General features: G+C 41.5%; 1 long non-coding RNA gene across 2 annotated transcripts; it reads right to left on the reverse strand.

Moving 5' to 3' along the window:
* Positions 1-12,668: 12,668 nt before the first annotated feature.
* LOC115145534 (uncharacterized) lies at positions 12,669-16,328 on the reverse strand. Of its 2 annotated transcripts, XR_003865984.2 has the most exons (5): positions 15,634-16,328; positions 15,249-15,323; positions 14,304-14,483; positions 13,878-14,199; positions 12,669-13,767 (listed from the first exon to the last, which is right to left on the reverse strand). It is a non-coding gene; the product is annotated as an uncharacterized LOC115145534 (long non-coding RNA). The 2 variants fall into 2 exon arrangements; XR_010459384.1 differs by having other exon boundaries at positions 12,669-14,199.
* Positions 16,329-16,609: the final 281 nt, after the last annotated feature.

The raw sequence follows: 16,609 nt of genomic DNA on the forward strand, positions 1-16,609 counted from the left end.
GGCTTGGCTTGGTTGGGTTGTGTTTCGAAGGACGCTATCTTGTCTCATCGTTACAACTCCCGTACGAGCTGACGAGAGACGAAGGTCAAAATGTAAAAACAATTGCAAGCACAATACAGGGGCCTGAAACTCATACACATGACTTCGACCCAAAATCAAGATTTTCCCAGCATGCTCTACAGCAGTTAATTAATGTGTGTTTTTGCTTGTACATTAATGTACACAAAGATAAGGAACACACCTTTTTCTAAACTAATCCAATCAATTAGTTAGATATTTTCCACTCATTACTAAAATGGTTGTTCCAGTTTGAATGGCTTAATGGTAAAGGTAAAGCTCCGCCTTATCTCAGTTCACTGGTCACGATGGCAACACCCATCCGTAGCACGCGCTCCAGCAGGTGTATCTCACTGATCATCCCTAAAGCCAACACCTCATTTGGCCGCCTTTCGTTCCAGTACTCTGCTGCCTGTGACTGGAACGAACTGCAAAAATCGCTGAAGTTGGAGACTTTTATCTCCCTCACCAACTTCAAACATCAGCTATCCGAGCAGCTAACCGATCGCTGCAGCTGTACATAGTCTATTGGTAAATAGCCCACCCATTTTCACCTACCTCATTCCCATACTGTTTTTATACTGTTTTTTATTTATTTACTTTTCTGCTCTTTTGCACACCAATATCTCTACCTGTACATGACCATCTGTTGGTTATCACTGCATTGTCGGAACTAGAAGCACAAGCATTTCGCTACACTCGCATTAACATCTGCTAACCATGTGTATGTGACAAATACAATTTGATTTGATTTGAAATTTGATTTTGATTTGATCATTTATCACTCCAGTGTTAATCTGCAAAATTGTATTATTCGCCTACCTCCTCATGCCTTTTGCACACATTGTATATAGACTGCCCATTTTTTTTTCTACTGTGTTATTGACTTGTTAATTGTTTACTCCATGTGTAACTCTGTGTTGTCTGTTCACACTGCTATGCTTTATCTTGGCCAGGTCGCAGTTGCAAATGAGAACTTGTTCTCAACTAGCCTACCTGGTTAAATAAAGGTGAAATAAAAAAATTAAAAAAATGTTCCCAAGATTTTGGAGACCTGAAGGAGTAGGATGCTTTATTGAGTTTGAAGTGGAGGAGGACAAGGCTTCTCTCAAGGAGGATGAAATGAGATTGAAATGAAATTTCAGCTCGGAAAAGTTTCTGAAGGAGCTGGGTAATTGGTTAAGGGAGGAGTATTGGAGGGAAAGAAAGAGGAGGTTGAAAAGACTGAAGGAGGCAGAGCATAGGCTTGAATCTGTTGAAGCTAGCAATAACAAGGGAGAGGGTATGTCAAGGAAGATTGGTGTCAAATTCAAACAGAGTGAGCCAGATGCCAGTTTGAGTTCTGGAGGTGAAATGGAAGGGGTATATGGTATTGTGAGGCGCTCGGAGTCTAAGCCTTGCATTTATGGACATGGTTATGAAAAAAATAAGTTTGATCCAATGGGAGTGCGACTTTTGAAGAGGGTGCAACCAGGCAGTTTGGCTGATCCATGGGAAGTTTCAGGTTGGGTGGAAAAGATGGTGGGTGCTGTTGAGTCATTGAAGGTAACCCAAAGTGGACTTGTGATGTTTTTATGTGTGTCTTCAGATAGGAGGGACACTTGGGAAAGACCTGTATCTTGCTTTGTGCTTAGGTACATAACACCATTGAAAGGAGTAATTTGCCTTGATGACAGCTTTGAACACTCTTGGAATTCTCTCAACCAGCTTCACCCGGAATGCTTTTCCAACAGTCTTGAAGTAGTTCCCACAAATGCTGAGCACTTGCTGGCTGCTTTCCCTTCACTCTGAGTTCCAATTTATCCCAAACCATCACAATTGGGTTGAGGTTGGGTGATTGTGGAGGCCAGGTCATCTGATGCAGGACATCATCACTCTCCTTCTTGGTTAAATAGCCTTTACACAGCCTGGAGGTGTAGAATGCTGTGGTAGCCATGCTGTGGGCCTTTAATTCTAAATAAATCACTGACAGTGTCACCAGCAAAGCACCCCCACCCCATCACACCTCCTCCTCCGTGCTTCACGGTGGGAACCACTCATGTGGAGAACATCCGTTAACCTACTCTGTGTCTCACAAAGACACGGCGGTAGTAACCAAAAATCTCAAATTTGGACTCATCAGACCAAGGACAGATTTCCACCGGTCTAAGGTCCATTGCTCATGTTTCTTGGCCCAAGCAAGTCTCTTCTTCCTATTGGTGTCCTTTAGTAGTGGTTTAGTAGATGTAATTTGCTTCTTGAACTCTGTGAAGCATTTATTTGGGTTGCAATTTCTGAGTCTGGTAACTCTAATGAACATATCCTCTGCAGCAGAGGTATCTATGCTGCCTTTCCTGAGGACTGCCTTTCCTGTGGCGATCCTCATGAAAGCTAGTGCTCGATGGTTTTTGCAACTGCACTTCAAGAAACTTTAAAAGTTCTTGAAACTTTTCAAATTTACTGACCTTCATGTCTTAAAAGTAATAATGTATTTTCTTTTCTCTTTGCTTATTTGAGCTGTTCTTGCCATAATATGGACTTGGTCTTTTACCAAATAGGCCTATATCTTCTGTATACCACCCGTCCAACACAATTGATTGGCTCAAACGCATTAAGAAAGAAAGAAATTAACTTTTTATTTATTTATTTAACCTTTAATTAAATTCTTATTTACAATGACGGCATACCAAAAGGCAAAAGGCCTCTGGCGGGGACAGGGGCCTGGGAATAAAATAAATAAATACAATATAAACATAGGACAAAACACACATCACAACAAGAACGACAACACAACACTACATAAAGAAAGACCTAAGAAAACAACATGGCAGCAACACATGACAACACAGGATGGATGCAAAACAACATAACAACAACACGGTAGCAACGCATTACTGGACACAGACAACAACACAAATGGCAAGAAGGTAGAGACAACAATACTTCACACAAAGCAGCCACAACTGTCAGTAAGTGTCCATGATTGAGTCTTGGAATTAAGAGAGTGTTTGAGTGTTTGTTGCAGCTCGTTCCAGTCTCTAGCTGCAGCGAACTGAAAAGAGGAGCGACCCAGGGATGTGTGTGCTTTGGGGATCTTTGACGGAATGTGACTGGCAGAACGGGTGTTGTATGTGGAGGACGAGGGCTGCAGTAGATATCTCAGATAGGGGGGAGTGAGGCCCAAGAGGGTTTTATAAATAAGCATCAACAGTGGATCTTGGTATGGGTATACAGAGATGACCAGTTTACAGAGGAGTATAGAGTGCAGTGATGTGTCCTATAAGGAGCATTGGTGGCAATCTGATGGCCTTTTAACAAGGCACATCTGTTAACTGAAATGCATTCTAGATGACTACCTCATGAAGCTTGTTGAGGGAATGCCAAGAGGTTGCAAAGCTGTCATCAAGGCAAAGGGTGGCTACTTTGAAGAATCTCAAATATAAAATATATTTTGATTTGTTAAAGACTTTTTTGGTTACTACATGATTCCATATGTTATTTCATAGTTTTGATGTCTACATTACTTTTCTAGAAAATAGTACAAATAAAGAAAAAACATGGAATGAGCAGGTGTGTCCAAACATTTGACTGGTACTGTGTGTAAATCAGATATGTCTTTATTTCATTTTCAATAAATTTGCACATATTTCTAAAAACATGTTCAGACTGTGAAGGGCTATCTGAAGGCACTGTATGTACATAAAGGCAAAATGACTAGGCATCAGGATAGATAATAATAAGAGTCAAATAAAGAGCACCGTAGCAACAGCATATTATGAGTGCGTGTGTGTGTGTGTGTGTGTGTGTGTGTGTGTGTGTGTGTGTGTGTGTGTGTGTGTGTGTGTGTGTGTGTGTGTGTGTGTGTGTGTGAGTTTCTGTGTGTAATTCCAAAGACTTTGATTAGCCCAGGCAGAGGCAGGCTGACAGAGGCTTAGCATCAGTGCTGCTGTTGTCATCTTTCTACTAGAGAAAACAAGACAGCAGTAGGAAACACAGTCACAAACCACACAGCTGTGTGTGTGTGGTGGGGAGAGGGGGTGAAATTGTCCGTCATTCGTAATAACACAGACTGTCAAGTGCATATCTTTGTGTGTGTGCGTGCCTGCCTGCCTGCCTGTGTGCATGTGGGTAAAGGAGTGAGAGAGAAAGAGCGAAACCTAAGTGACATTCCCGCTAGGCTTTTCAGCTTTATTTTTAAGCCGCATTGCACATCAAATCAGGGAGGAGGGCATTGCTTTGTATTTTCATCTTCCCTGTTATGGTCCGACACTCCCTCTTCATTTGCATAGAGCAGTCTAACCCCTGTCTGGTGATGGGTTACCGTGGTGATTAAATAATCAGAGTGTGTGATTTGTTCCAGTATCTCTCTCTTTCTATCTCCATTTCACTCCTTATACCTCTATCCAACTATCTCCGTCTCTCGCTCCTTATCTTTCTCACTCTCTGGTTCTCACTCTTTCTCCCTCTCTATATCACTCTTCCTATCTCTGTCTTTCTCCCCGCTCTCTCACTTCCTCTCTTTCTCAGCGATGTAAATGAGTGAGGGACGCTCTGGGGTGATTGTGATAAAACTACACTCTTAGAAAATGTGATTTATTTTTTAACACATCCGTGTGTGTAGTTAGGGGTGACATCATAAATCATCATACATCTACACTCTTAGAACAGATGTGTTCAAAATAAGACATGTTGTGTTACATTTAACACAATCACTATGTTGGCACATTTTGATTTGTGTACACTTTTCAACACAACATGTGTCATTCCTAACTAGACACAAGGATGTGTTAAAAAATGTGTGTATCTTTTTTTTACACATATTGTGTTCTATTACAATCAAATCCACTTTAAAATGTATCCATATACAAAATCTTACATGAATCAAAAGCTGAACATGCAAAATATCCTTCTTGAAGGATTTCAAACATGTTACTGCTAGTGAGTTATTCAGTCCAGGGAAAGCAACTCAGTCAATTTCATACCTGAGATAAAGGTGAATGGACGGTTGTTGAATATTCTAGGACAGACACTTCAAAACCTCATGCTAACTTTCTTTAGTGCATTTGTTTGCCATTTGTGAATGTGTTATTCAATGCTTTTCTATGGGCTATAGGAGTAAAGAATACGTGGACAACTACAAATACCTAGGTGTCTGGTTAGACTGTAAACTCTCCTTCCAGACTCATATCAAACATCTCCAATCGAAAATCAAATCAAGAGTCGGCTTTCTATTCCGCAACAAAGCCTCCTTCACTCACGCCGCCAAACTTACCCTAGTAAAACTGACTATCCTACCGATCCTCGACTTCGGCGATGTCATCTACAAAATTGCTTCCAACACTCTACTCAGCAAACTGGATGCAGTTTATCACAGTGCCATCAGTTTTGTCACTAAAGCACCTTATACCACCCACCACTGCGACTTGTACGCTCTAGTCGGCTGGCCCTCGCTACATATTCGTCGCCAGACCCACTGGCTCCAGGTCATCTACAAGTCCATGCTAGGTAAAGCTCCGCCTTATCTCAGTTCACTGGTCACGATGGCAACACCCATCTGTAGCACGCGCTCCAGCAGGTGTATCTCACTGATCATCCCTAAAGCCAACACCTCATTTTGCAGCCTTTCGTTCCAGTACTCTGCTGCCTGTGACTGGAACGAATTGCAAAAGTCGCTGAAGTTGGAGACTTTCATCTCCCTCACCAACTTCAAACATCTGCTATTTGAGCAGCTAACCGATCGCTGCAGCTGTACATAGTCTATCGGCAAATAGCCCACCCAGTTTTACCTACCTCATCCCCATACTGTTTTTATTTATTTATTTACTTTTCTGCTCTTTTGCACACCAATATCTCTACCTGTACATGACCATCTGATCATTTATCACTCCAGTGTTAATCTGCAAAATTGTAATTATTCGCCTACCTCATGCCTTTTGCACACAATGTATATAGACTCCCCTTTTTTTCTTCCTTTTGTGTTATTGACTTGTTAATTGTTTACTCCATGTGTAACTCTGTGTTGTCTGCTCACACTGCTATGCTTTATCTTGGCCAGGTCACAGTTGCAAATGAGAACTTGTTCTCAACTAGCCTACCTGGTTAAGTAAAGGTGAAATAAAAATAAATAAAAAAATAAACAAAGCATCCTTCACTCATGCTGCCAAACACACCCTTGTAAAACTGACCATCCTACCAATCCTCGACTTCGGCGATGTCATTTACAAAATAGCCTCCAATACCCTACTCAACAAATTGAATGCAGTCTATCACAGTGCCATGCGTTTTGTCACCAAAGCCCCATATACTACCCACCATTGCGACCTGTACGCTCTCGTTGGCTGGCCCTCGCTTCATACTCGTCACCAAACTCACTGGCTCCATGTCATCTACAAGACCCTGCTAGGTAAAGTCCCCCTTATCTCAGCTCGCTGGTCACCATAGCACCACCCACCTGTAGCATGCGCCCCAGCAGGTATATCTCTCTGAACACCCCCAAACTGGAAACACATCTCCCTCACTAGCTTTAAGCACCAGCTGTCAGAGCAGCACACAGATTACTGCACCTGTACATAGCCCACCTATAATTTTACCTCTTTCCCTATTGTATTTATTTTATTTTATTTATTTATTTATTTAGTTTGCTCCTTTGCACCCCATTATTTTTATTTCTACTTTGCACATTCTTCCACTGCAAATCTACCATTCCAGTGTTTTACTTGCTATATTGTATTTACTTTGCCACCATGGCCTTTTTTTGCCTTTACCTCCCTTATCTCACCTCATTTGCTCACATCGTATATAGACTTGTTTCTACTGTATTATTGACTGTATGTTTGTTTTACTCCAAGTCTAACTCTGTGTTGTTGTATGTGTCGAACTGCTTTGCTTTATCTTGGCCAGGTCGCAATTGTAAATGAGAACTTGTTCTCAACTTGCCTACTTGGTTAAATAAAGGTGAAATAAAAATGTAATTTAAAAAGGCCAAATTAAACATTTTATCAAATAACTTTTTTTTATATTTTGGGGGAATTACCTAAAGGGATACTAAAATTCAAACTCAAATAGCTAATTGATCCATGGTACTGTTTGACCATCTTAAAACAATCCATATGTTAGCGTTGTATATGCAGATGCAAAGTGAAGCGGATGCAAAGTGCTTTGTTTTATATTTAAATGATCACACACATAGCTGCAATCCATATAACTTTAATTTACAATGTGGTAGGCTAATCAATAAAAAGTTGATCTTCAATCATTTTATTTTCCCAAAATTGTAATTATCGTAATTGACGTACAGTTGGCTTTTTTTTTACATTTCCAGTCAAATCGTTTTATCTCAGATGTAATATGTTACATTCCTCCAATTATCTTTGTTAAATTTCAATTTCTTCATTGGGGTGGGAGTAGTGAAGGCAGACAATGACCATTTCCCATGCCATTTCCGCTGTCTAGAATTAAGCCGTTTTGACACCATAACAGTGTCAGCTGGTCTAGTAGTTTTATTCTGCTGTTTTTTTGTTGCAACCAGAGTTATTTTAGCTGGGAGCTCCATGTAATATCCCGTTAGTAACGTGCTTAGAAAACTAGCAGTAACATGCAGATAATCCACAGGTTCCGCGTCTTCATTGCAATCAGGCCACTAAGTTTAGGTATTCATTACGAATGGTTAAGTTCAGGGTTAAGGTTAAATAATGAGTGTCTACCACTGGGATTGAACATGTGGCCTTCTGATCCAGAGTCATGGGGTCACCACCCTGATCCACAATGCCCTAGCAAAACATAAGCATACTTGATGGTAATAGCACTCACTGTTGCCCCTAGTGGCTGGTATTGAAGGCATTTCCCGACATCCTCACGACATGGACAGAAGTCCAAAAGTCAATCTTGAGCAATCTGCCTGCTCACTGTCCACCTCTGAGGCAGAGGATTACTGGTTGGTCAGTTCAAGGGTTAGTTGGTTCCTCTGTACTAAGGCTCTCAATACTACACATGCACAAGCACACACACAGAAGTAGCAGTTCAAGCATCAGGTACAGCCTCTAGTTCCGTTCCCCAGTACAAAGCAGAACAAAATGCTAGGTGACTTTGAGGGCAGGGTGAACACGGGCAGCGCTTTGGCTCAATAGACACCAAGTATGAATAAGTGAGAGAGCATGAGAGCAGAAAGCAGAGAGCTGAGTGTTGAGACAGAACAGCTAAGCTACAGCACTACTACTGCTAGTCTGCTGGGACTTCAGAGAACTACAAACAGCAGAGAGAGAGGGGTGCAGAGAGAGAGAGAGAGAGAGAAAAAGATAGCAGTGAGAGGGGTTGGGGTAGAGAGAGAGATAGGAGGGGGTGGGGTAGAGAGAGAGAGAGAGAGAGAGAGAGAGAGAGAGAGAGAGAGAGAGAGAGAGCAGAGAGATACTGTATATACAGTAGAGGGGGAGCAGAGAGAGATGGAGAGAGAGCAGAGTGGAGAGGATAAGATAGAGGGCAGGAAGGTGATATTGTGAAGAGCACAGGAGGTTGGTGGCACCTTCATTGGGGAGGATGTGCTCGTGGTAATGGCTGGAGTGGAATTGGTGGAATAGTATAAAATGCATCAAACACATGGAAGCATTGAATAATTACATTCATGCTCTTTAATTTTGTGACTTTCTCCCAAAAGCATTTAACTGCAGAGGACTCCCACATCAGATATTGGAAAGACCTCTAACCATTACTATCCATTATTTTGCCACAGGTACGGACACCGCATTTGGACCATTGGGGCAATGTGAAAGACCATCCTCCCGATCGCAATGTATTATTGTTACATTTTGGAGTCTGGGCATGCCATTTAGTTTCCCAGTTGCATAGGTTCCAATAATATTTTCACTATTCATTTTTCCCATAGGGGATTTTAGAAACACTTGAAATTAAATGTTATTGGTCACTTGCAACCAGTGTAGACCTTACCGTGAAATGCTTACTTACAAGCCCTTAACCAAGAATGCAGTTCAAGAAATATAGTTAATTAAATATTTACTAAATAAACTCAAGTTAAAAAATATAATCAATCAATATGTAAAACAAGAAATGTACATAACAACAACGAGGCTATATACAGTGGGCACTGGTACCAAGTAAATGTGCGAGGGTACAGGTTATTAATCAAGGTCATTTGTAAAGTGGACCTTCCTCTGACACCGCCTAGTATATAGGTCCTGGATATCAGAAAGCAGTGATATACTGGGCCATACGCATTACCCTCTGTAGCACCTTCAAGTCAAATGTCGAGCAGTTGCCATACCAGGCAGGATGCTCTCGATGGTAAAGCTGTTGTGAACCTTTTGAGGATCTGGGGACCCATGCCAAATATTTTCGGTCTCCTGGGGGGAAAAAGGTGTTGTTGTGCCCTCTTCACAACTGTCTTGGTGTGTTTGGACCATGATCATTTGTTGGTGATGTGGACATCAACAAATTTGAAACTCTCGACCCGCTAATTTTCGATTAGCCCACAATCACCTCATTTGTCTTGTTCACACTGAGAGAAAGGTTGTTGTCCTGACACCACACTGCCAGGTCTCTCACGTCCTCCCTATAGGCGGTCTCATCATTGTCGGTGATCAGGCCTACCACTGTGGTGTTGTCAGAAAACTTAATGATGGTGTTGGAGTCATGCTTGGCCGTGCAGATGAACAGGGAGAACAGGAGGGGACTGAGCACACACCCCTGAGGGGCCCCTATGTTGAGGATCAGTGTGGCGGATGTGTTGTTAACTATGCTTACCACCTGGGTGCGGCCCGTCAGGAAATCCAGGATTCAGTTGCAGAGGGAGGTGTTCAGTCCCAGGGTCATTAGCTTAGTGATGAGCTTTGTGGGCACTATGGTGTTGACCAGTAGTCAATGAACAGCATTATCATACAGGTGCTCCTTTTGTCCAGGTGGGAAAGGGCAGTGTGGAGTGCGATTGAGATGACGTCATCTGTGGATCTGTTGGGGTGGTATGCGAATTAGAGTGGGTCGAAGGTGTCTGGCATGATGGTGATTTCCTGCATGTTTCAGTGTTGCTTGCCTCAAAAGGCATTTAGCTCGTCTGGTGGTCTCACGTCGCTGGCCAGCTCAAGGCTGGGTTTCCCTTTGTAGTCTTGTAATAGTTTTCAAGCCCTGCCACATCCGACGAGTGGTATTATCAGTATAATAGGATTCAATCTTAGTCCTGTATTGACACTTAGCTTTTTTGATGGTTTGTCTGAGGGCATAGCGGGATTACTTATAAGCATCTGGATTATTGTCCCGATCCTTGAAGGCGGAAACTCTAGCTATGCGGCTGTTGCCTGTAATCCATGGCTTCAGGTTTGGAAAAGTACATACGATCACTGTGGGCACAACGTTGTCGATGCACTTATTGATGAACCTGGGGACTGAGGTGGTATACTCCTCAATGCTATTGGATGAGTCCCGGAACATATTCCAGTCTGTGCTAACAAAACAGTCCTGTAGTGTAGCTTCCGTGTCATCTGACCACTTCTGTATTGAGCGAGTCACTGGTACTTCCTGCTTTTGTTTATGCTTGTAAGCAGGAATCAGGAGGATACATTTATGGTCAGATTTACCAAATAGAGGGTGAGGGAGAACTTTATATTAATCTGTGTGTGTGGAGTAAAGGTGGTCTATAGTTTTTGTTCTTTAATTACACATGTGGCATGATGGTAGAAATGAGGTAAAACGGATTTATGTTTGCCTCCATTAAAGTCCCCGGCCACTAGGAGTGCCGCTCCTGAATGAGCATTTTCTTGTTTGCTTATGGCCTTATAAAGGTTGTTGAGTGCGGTCTTATTGCCAGCTTCGGGTTGGGGTGGTAAATTAGACGGCTACAAACAATATAGATGTGAACTCTCTTGGTAGATAGTGTAGTCTACAGCTTATCATGAGGTATTCTCCCTCAAAAAAGCAATATCTCAAGACTTCTTTAATGTTATACATTGCGCACCAGCAGTTATTTGATTGCACATTGGCCAATAATACGGAGGGCTGTGTTTCGTGTTTACCCTACCGAGTAAATCTCTCTAGGACAAGGTTACTTTTATCAATATATTCAAATGTATTACCCCACAAAAATTCAACGCTAATTAGCTGCTAATGTGGCTATCATAAAGAACTTCCATAACGATTTCGCTGTTTAAACAAGTTTTGTTTAGCTAATAAAATGAAAACATTATTTAAAACTACTTTTGGGTACCTTGTTAACATTACAACATTAAATCCTTGTCTTAACTTCTTGGTGACAGGTGGCAGTATTTTCACGATGAAATGCATGCCCAAATTTAACTGCCTGCTACTCATCCCCAGAAGATGAGATATGCATATAATTAGTAGATTTGGATAAAAAACAACTCTGAAGTTTCTAAAACTGTTTGAATCATGTCTGTGAGTACAACATAACTTATTTAGCAGGCGAAACCCCGAGGACAAACCATTCAGATAGGTCACTCTCTTTTCAATGGGTATTTCATTGGGAATCCAGATTTCTAAGGGTCCTTCTTGCAGTTCCTACCGCTTCCACTGGATGTCACCAGTCTTTAGAAATTGGTTGAGGTTTTTCCTTTGGGTAATGAAGTAGCCCTGTTCAAGTGTACTGTTAGAGGCGCGTAACCAGAAAACTAGCTTCAGTTTATTTTCCTCCTTTATTGAACACAGATCATCCGGTCTTAAATTTGATTGATTATTTACATAAAAAAATACCTAAAGTTGTATTACAAAAGTAGTTTGAAATGTTTTGGCAAAGTTTAACTTTTGAGATATTTTGTAGTCACATTGCTCAAGTTGGAACCGGTGTTTTTCTGGATCAAACGCAACAAATAAATGGACATTTTATATATATAGACGGAATTAATCGAACAAAATGACCATTTGTGATGTTTATGGGACATATTGGAGTGCCAACAAAAGAAGCTCAAAGGTAAGGCATGAATTATATTTTTATTTCTGCGTTGTGTCGCGCTTGCAGGGTTGAAATATGCTTTTCTCTCTTTGTTTACGGAGGTGCTATCCTCAGATAATAGCATTGTTTGCTTTTACCGAAAAGCCTTTTTGAAATCTGTTGGCTGGATTCACAAGTGTAGCTTTAATTTGGTATCTTACATGTGTGATTTAATGAAAGTTTGATTTTTGGATCTCTGCATTTTTTGGCGCTCTGAATTTGGCGCTCTGCATTTTCACTGGCTTTTGGCCAGGTGGGTCTAGCATCCCACATATCCCAGAGAGGTTAAACGTTGCTGAAATGGCAAAGAAAACGTGTAATCAGCTTGACACATTAAAGTTACTTACAGAACACAAAGTCAGCTCATTTCCACCCCATTCATATGCATAGTTTGATTCAGACACAGGCTTGTCTGGCTGTCATGTTTTTATTTTCACTTGCCCTTCCCTACACTGAAATAATATAATTTCAGTAGTCCTAAATTATGATTAATTATTTCTCATAGCTCATTAGTACACCGTTGTGGTTGAACACATGTTTCTATTGTAGATCCTATGATACAATGAATACCATCAAAGTATCCCTTACAACTTACAGTAATGAACACCTTGTAAAACAGCTGTGAAAACCAACCTGAAATATTTCATATTTTAATAATACATCAACGTAGATTTTTTTGGTACAGTTTATTTTCAGATTCTTTTTGTACAATCACATGGCAATCATAGATTAAAATACTGAACATCGATGTCTGGAATATTGAGGTGGTTGTTGTGTGGGTGAGAGGTTCTGCCTGTCTCTTGTTCTCAACAGGCAGCCAGTCTCGGAAGAGGGCCTTGAAGAGGGAGACAGCACAATGAAAGGAGCAGTGCCTGGACTTTGCAAAGAGTTTGCAGTGCTTGTGTTTTTAGTTCAACTGTATCACATGTTCACAGTATGATCATGCAAGAATACCTTCTTAGCAGATGAGGACTTCACAATAACACTAGCTGTAGATGTAATCAAATTGTATTTGTCACATACACATGGTTGGCAGATGTTAATGCGAATGTAGCAAAATGCTTGTGCTTCTAGTGCCGACAGTGCAGTAATATCTAACAATTCCCCAACAACTACCTAATATGATGTCCGTGATGATTTTTTTGGACATCGGGTGATGAAGGTGTCATGGAGGGCAGGTAGTTTGCCCCCGGTGATGCATTGTGCAGACCGTGCCACCCTCTGGAGAGCCTTGCAGATGAGGGCGGTGCAATTGCCATACCAGGCTGTGATACAGCCTGACAGGTTGTTCTCGATAGTGCATCTGTAAAAATTGTCAGGGTTTAGGTGACATGCCAAATTTCTTCAGCCGCCTGAGGTTGAAGAGGCGCTGTTGCGCCTTCTTCACCACACTGTCTGTGTGAGTGGACCATTTAAGTTGGTCTGTGATGTGTACGCGAAGGAACATAAAACCTTCCACCTTCTCCACTGCTGTCCCTTCGATGTGGATAGGGGGGTGCTCCCTCTGCTGTTTCCTGAAGACCACGATCATCTCCTTTGTTGAAGTTGAGTTTCCTGACACCCCACTCCAAGTGCCATCACCTCCTCCCTGTAGGCAGTCTCGTCGATGTTTGTAATCAAGCCCACTACTGTTGTGTCATCTGCAAACTTGATGATTGAGTTGGAGGTGTGCATGGCCACAGTTGTGGGTGAATAGGGTGTACAGTTCATGTAATGAAAAGTTGGTTGGTAATTGAGGACATCAGGTGGATCCACATCTGGCTGTTGGACAGAACCACTAGGTCCTGGAGAACAGGAGCAGAGTTAAAAGGAACAGGAGACATGGATGTAAACAAGCAAACAGGTTACACTTTGCTGTGAGATAATGTCATGGATTAGTGCACATTTAGCCTACCTCAAGCTGGTTCCCCACCGACTCAGAGCACAGAGAATCAGACTGATCCGACCTAACTGGTTCTGGTGGGTGGGATACCTCCTGGGGGGCTTGGACAGTTGATGGTCTTAAGTTATTTGGAAAGTTATTTGGAGAGGTAAATTGAAGAGGATATTTTTAAAAGCTCAGCATATATACACTTTCTTGCTTTTTCAAATATCAACCTAAGATGATCATACTTTGTCTATTGGGCTTCACTGAAGTGTAGGGCGTCAGTGCATTCAGTGGTCGACCGTCCAACTGCTCAAGCTGGAGTAGATTGTTGGCTTCCACCGCGGTAATCCTAGGAAGACAGAGAAAAATATCAGTGTTAGTGAAAATCAAACTAGCTTCAGGTTATTTTGTGTGCAAATGCAAACAGTTATTATCGAGATTTCTTATTTTCACCTTAACAGATGGTGACCCCAACTAGGAGCGAAAGAGCAGCGAGGTATTCCCAGGTCTCGCCTTTCTTTCGTCCTTCTTCCAAACCAAGTAAGTCACCCGGATGTCGTAGCACTTGGGACCCTTCTTGATTCTGCTCCGGTAGCTGTCCTTCTGTTTCTCCTGCGCCTTGTCCATGTTCACCTTGATTAGTAACAGGAATACATGCAATTATATTTCATATTATAAATACATTTCTTACATATCTCTTGGAGGGCAAGAAAATAAATGAACAGAGGACAATACTTTTTATCTGGTCAAAAACCTCCACATCCTTCTCAGTCCGTGCCTGAAGTTGGTCCTTGAAAGCACTGTGATCTGGTTCGACAACTTCCATGTCATGGGTGCCGTTGGACGTAGACCAAAGTGCAGCATGGTGAATGTACAGTTGTTTGTTTGTTGTGTGTGTGTGTGTGTGTGTTTTTATTTTATTTTATTTTAATTTAATTTACATTTAAAAAAAAAATGTTTTTTTAATTATGTTGCCAACAACTGTGCCGCTTACAGGGCTAAGTGCCACAACAAAAAAAGTTAACTATCCCCACTGAAAGGATGGAAAATGGCTATCTAAGTATGATTCCCAATCAGAGACAACGATAGACAGCTGTCCCTGATTGAGAACCTTACCCGGCCAAAACATAGAAATAAAGAAACATAGAAAACAAAAAAATAGAATGCCCACCCCACATCACACCATGACCTAACCAAATAGAGAAATAAAACGGCTCTCTAAGGTCAGGGCGTGACATACCACCACATCAGGTGGGGTTTCAGGAATCTGAATGTATGTTATACAAAAACAGCAATAATTGTAGATACAATTGCATTGTTTACCTCAGTCAACAGCTGCGGCTCCTGTCTGTACTCAGTGGAGGCCTGGATGTTGTTGTTGTGTGCAAAAAGAATTACCTTCAGGTTGTTCTCCCACACTTCCTGGTACCAATCAAGGCAGTCTTGACGGTCTCGTTGGTCCATTCACCAAACCTGTGGGAGGGGGTAGGAAAGCCATCTATTTACAATGTAAGATATTGAAATATGTCTGATCATGTACCATGGAAAAACAAAAACAAACGGTATAAAATTAATTAAACAAACAATTGGACACTGGAGAATTGGAGAATATAACCTATAGCATCCATACCTTGTTCCAGCATTCTGGAGAATTGGAGAATATAACCTATAGCATCCATACCTTGTTCCAGCATTCTGGAGAATTGGAGAATATAACCTATAGCATCCATACCTTGTTCCAGCATTCTGGAGAATTGGAGAATATAACCTATAGCATCCATACCTTGTTCCAGCATTCTTGACTTCGGTCACTCAAGATGACCTCAGGAGAAATATGGGTATTGAAGATGTCCATTATTGCCTTGGAGATGGCCTTGCCAGTCTCTCCCTTGATGGGTATCATACAAAATGTAAATCTATTTTTGGTTTCAAGCCACCTTTTTAATGGGTTACATGAGGGAATTTAGAGTTAAGCACATACTCTTACTTTACTGACCTGAATGGCAATTGCCTCCACCCACTTGGTAAAGTGATTGGTTGCCGTCAGACACCAGCTGTTGCCATTCTTGGATTTTGTGAAGGGTCCGATGAGGTCCACCCCTAACATTTAAAGTGTTAGAGGGAAGATTACTTTATTCTTACCGTATCTGTGTCATACAGTCTGCAGATGTTCACATTTGTAAGGATACTGACACACACACACATTCCACAATATTGAACTCTGATGTGGTCACTTAGAGATCATGTGATCATGTGCCATGGTGAAACAACTTTGATGGGCTTCAACTACGGTGCCACAGTCTTCACCCTCTCAAACATCTGGCAGGCTAGACAGGGTACTGACCTTTAACCTGTTGCTTCTACTCGGGACGCTTGCGTCCCAACTAGAGCTCTGGAAATGCAAATGCGCTACGCTAAATGCTAATAGTATTAGTTAAAACTCAAAAGTTCATTAAAATACACATGCAGGGTATCGAATTAAAGCTACACTCGTTGTGAATCCAGGCAACAAGTCAGATTTTTAAAATGCTTTTCGGCGAAAGCATGAGAAGCTATTATCTGATAGCATGTAACACCCAAAAAGACCCACAGGGGACGTAAACAAAATAATTAGCATTTCGGCGTTACACAAACCGCACAATAAAATAGAAAACATTCATTACCTTTCACCATCTTCTTTGTTGGCACTCCTAGATGTCCCATAAACACTATTTGGGTCTTTATTTCGATTAAATCGGTCCATATAAAGCCTAGATATC

The sequence above is a fragment of the Oncorhynchus nerka genome, linkage group LG17, assembly GCF_034236695.1.
Source record: "Oncorhynchus nerka isolate Pitt River linkage group LG17, Oner_Uvic_2.0, whole genome shotgun sequence".
NCBI classification, from domain to species: Eukaryota; Metazoa; Chordata; class Actinopteri; order Salmoniformes; family Salmonidae; genus Oncorhynchus; species Oncorhynchus nerka.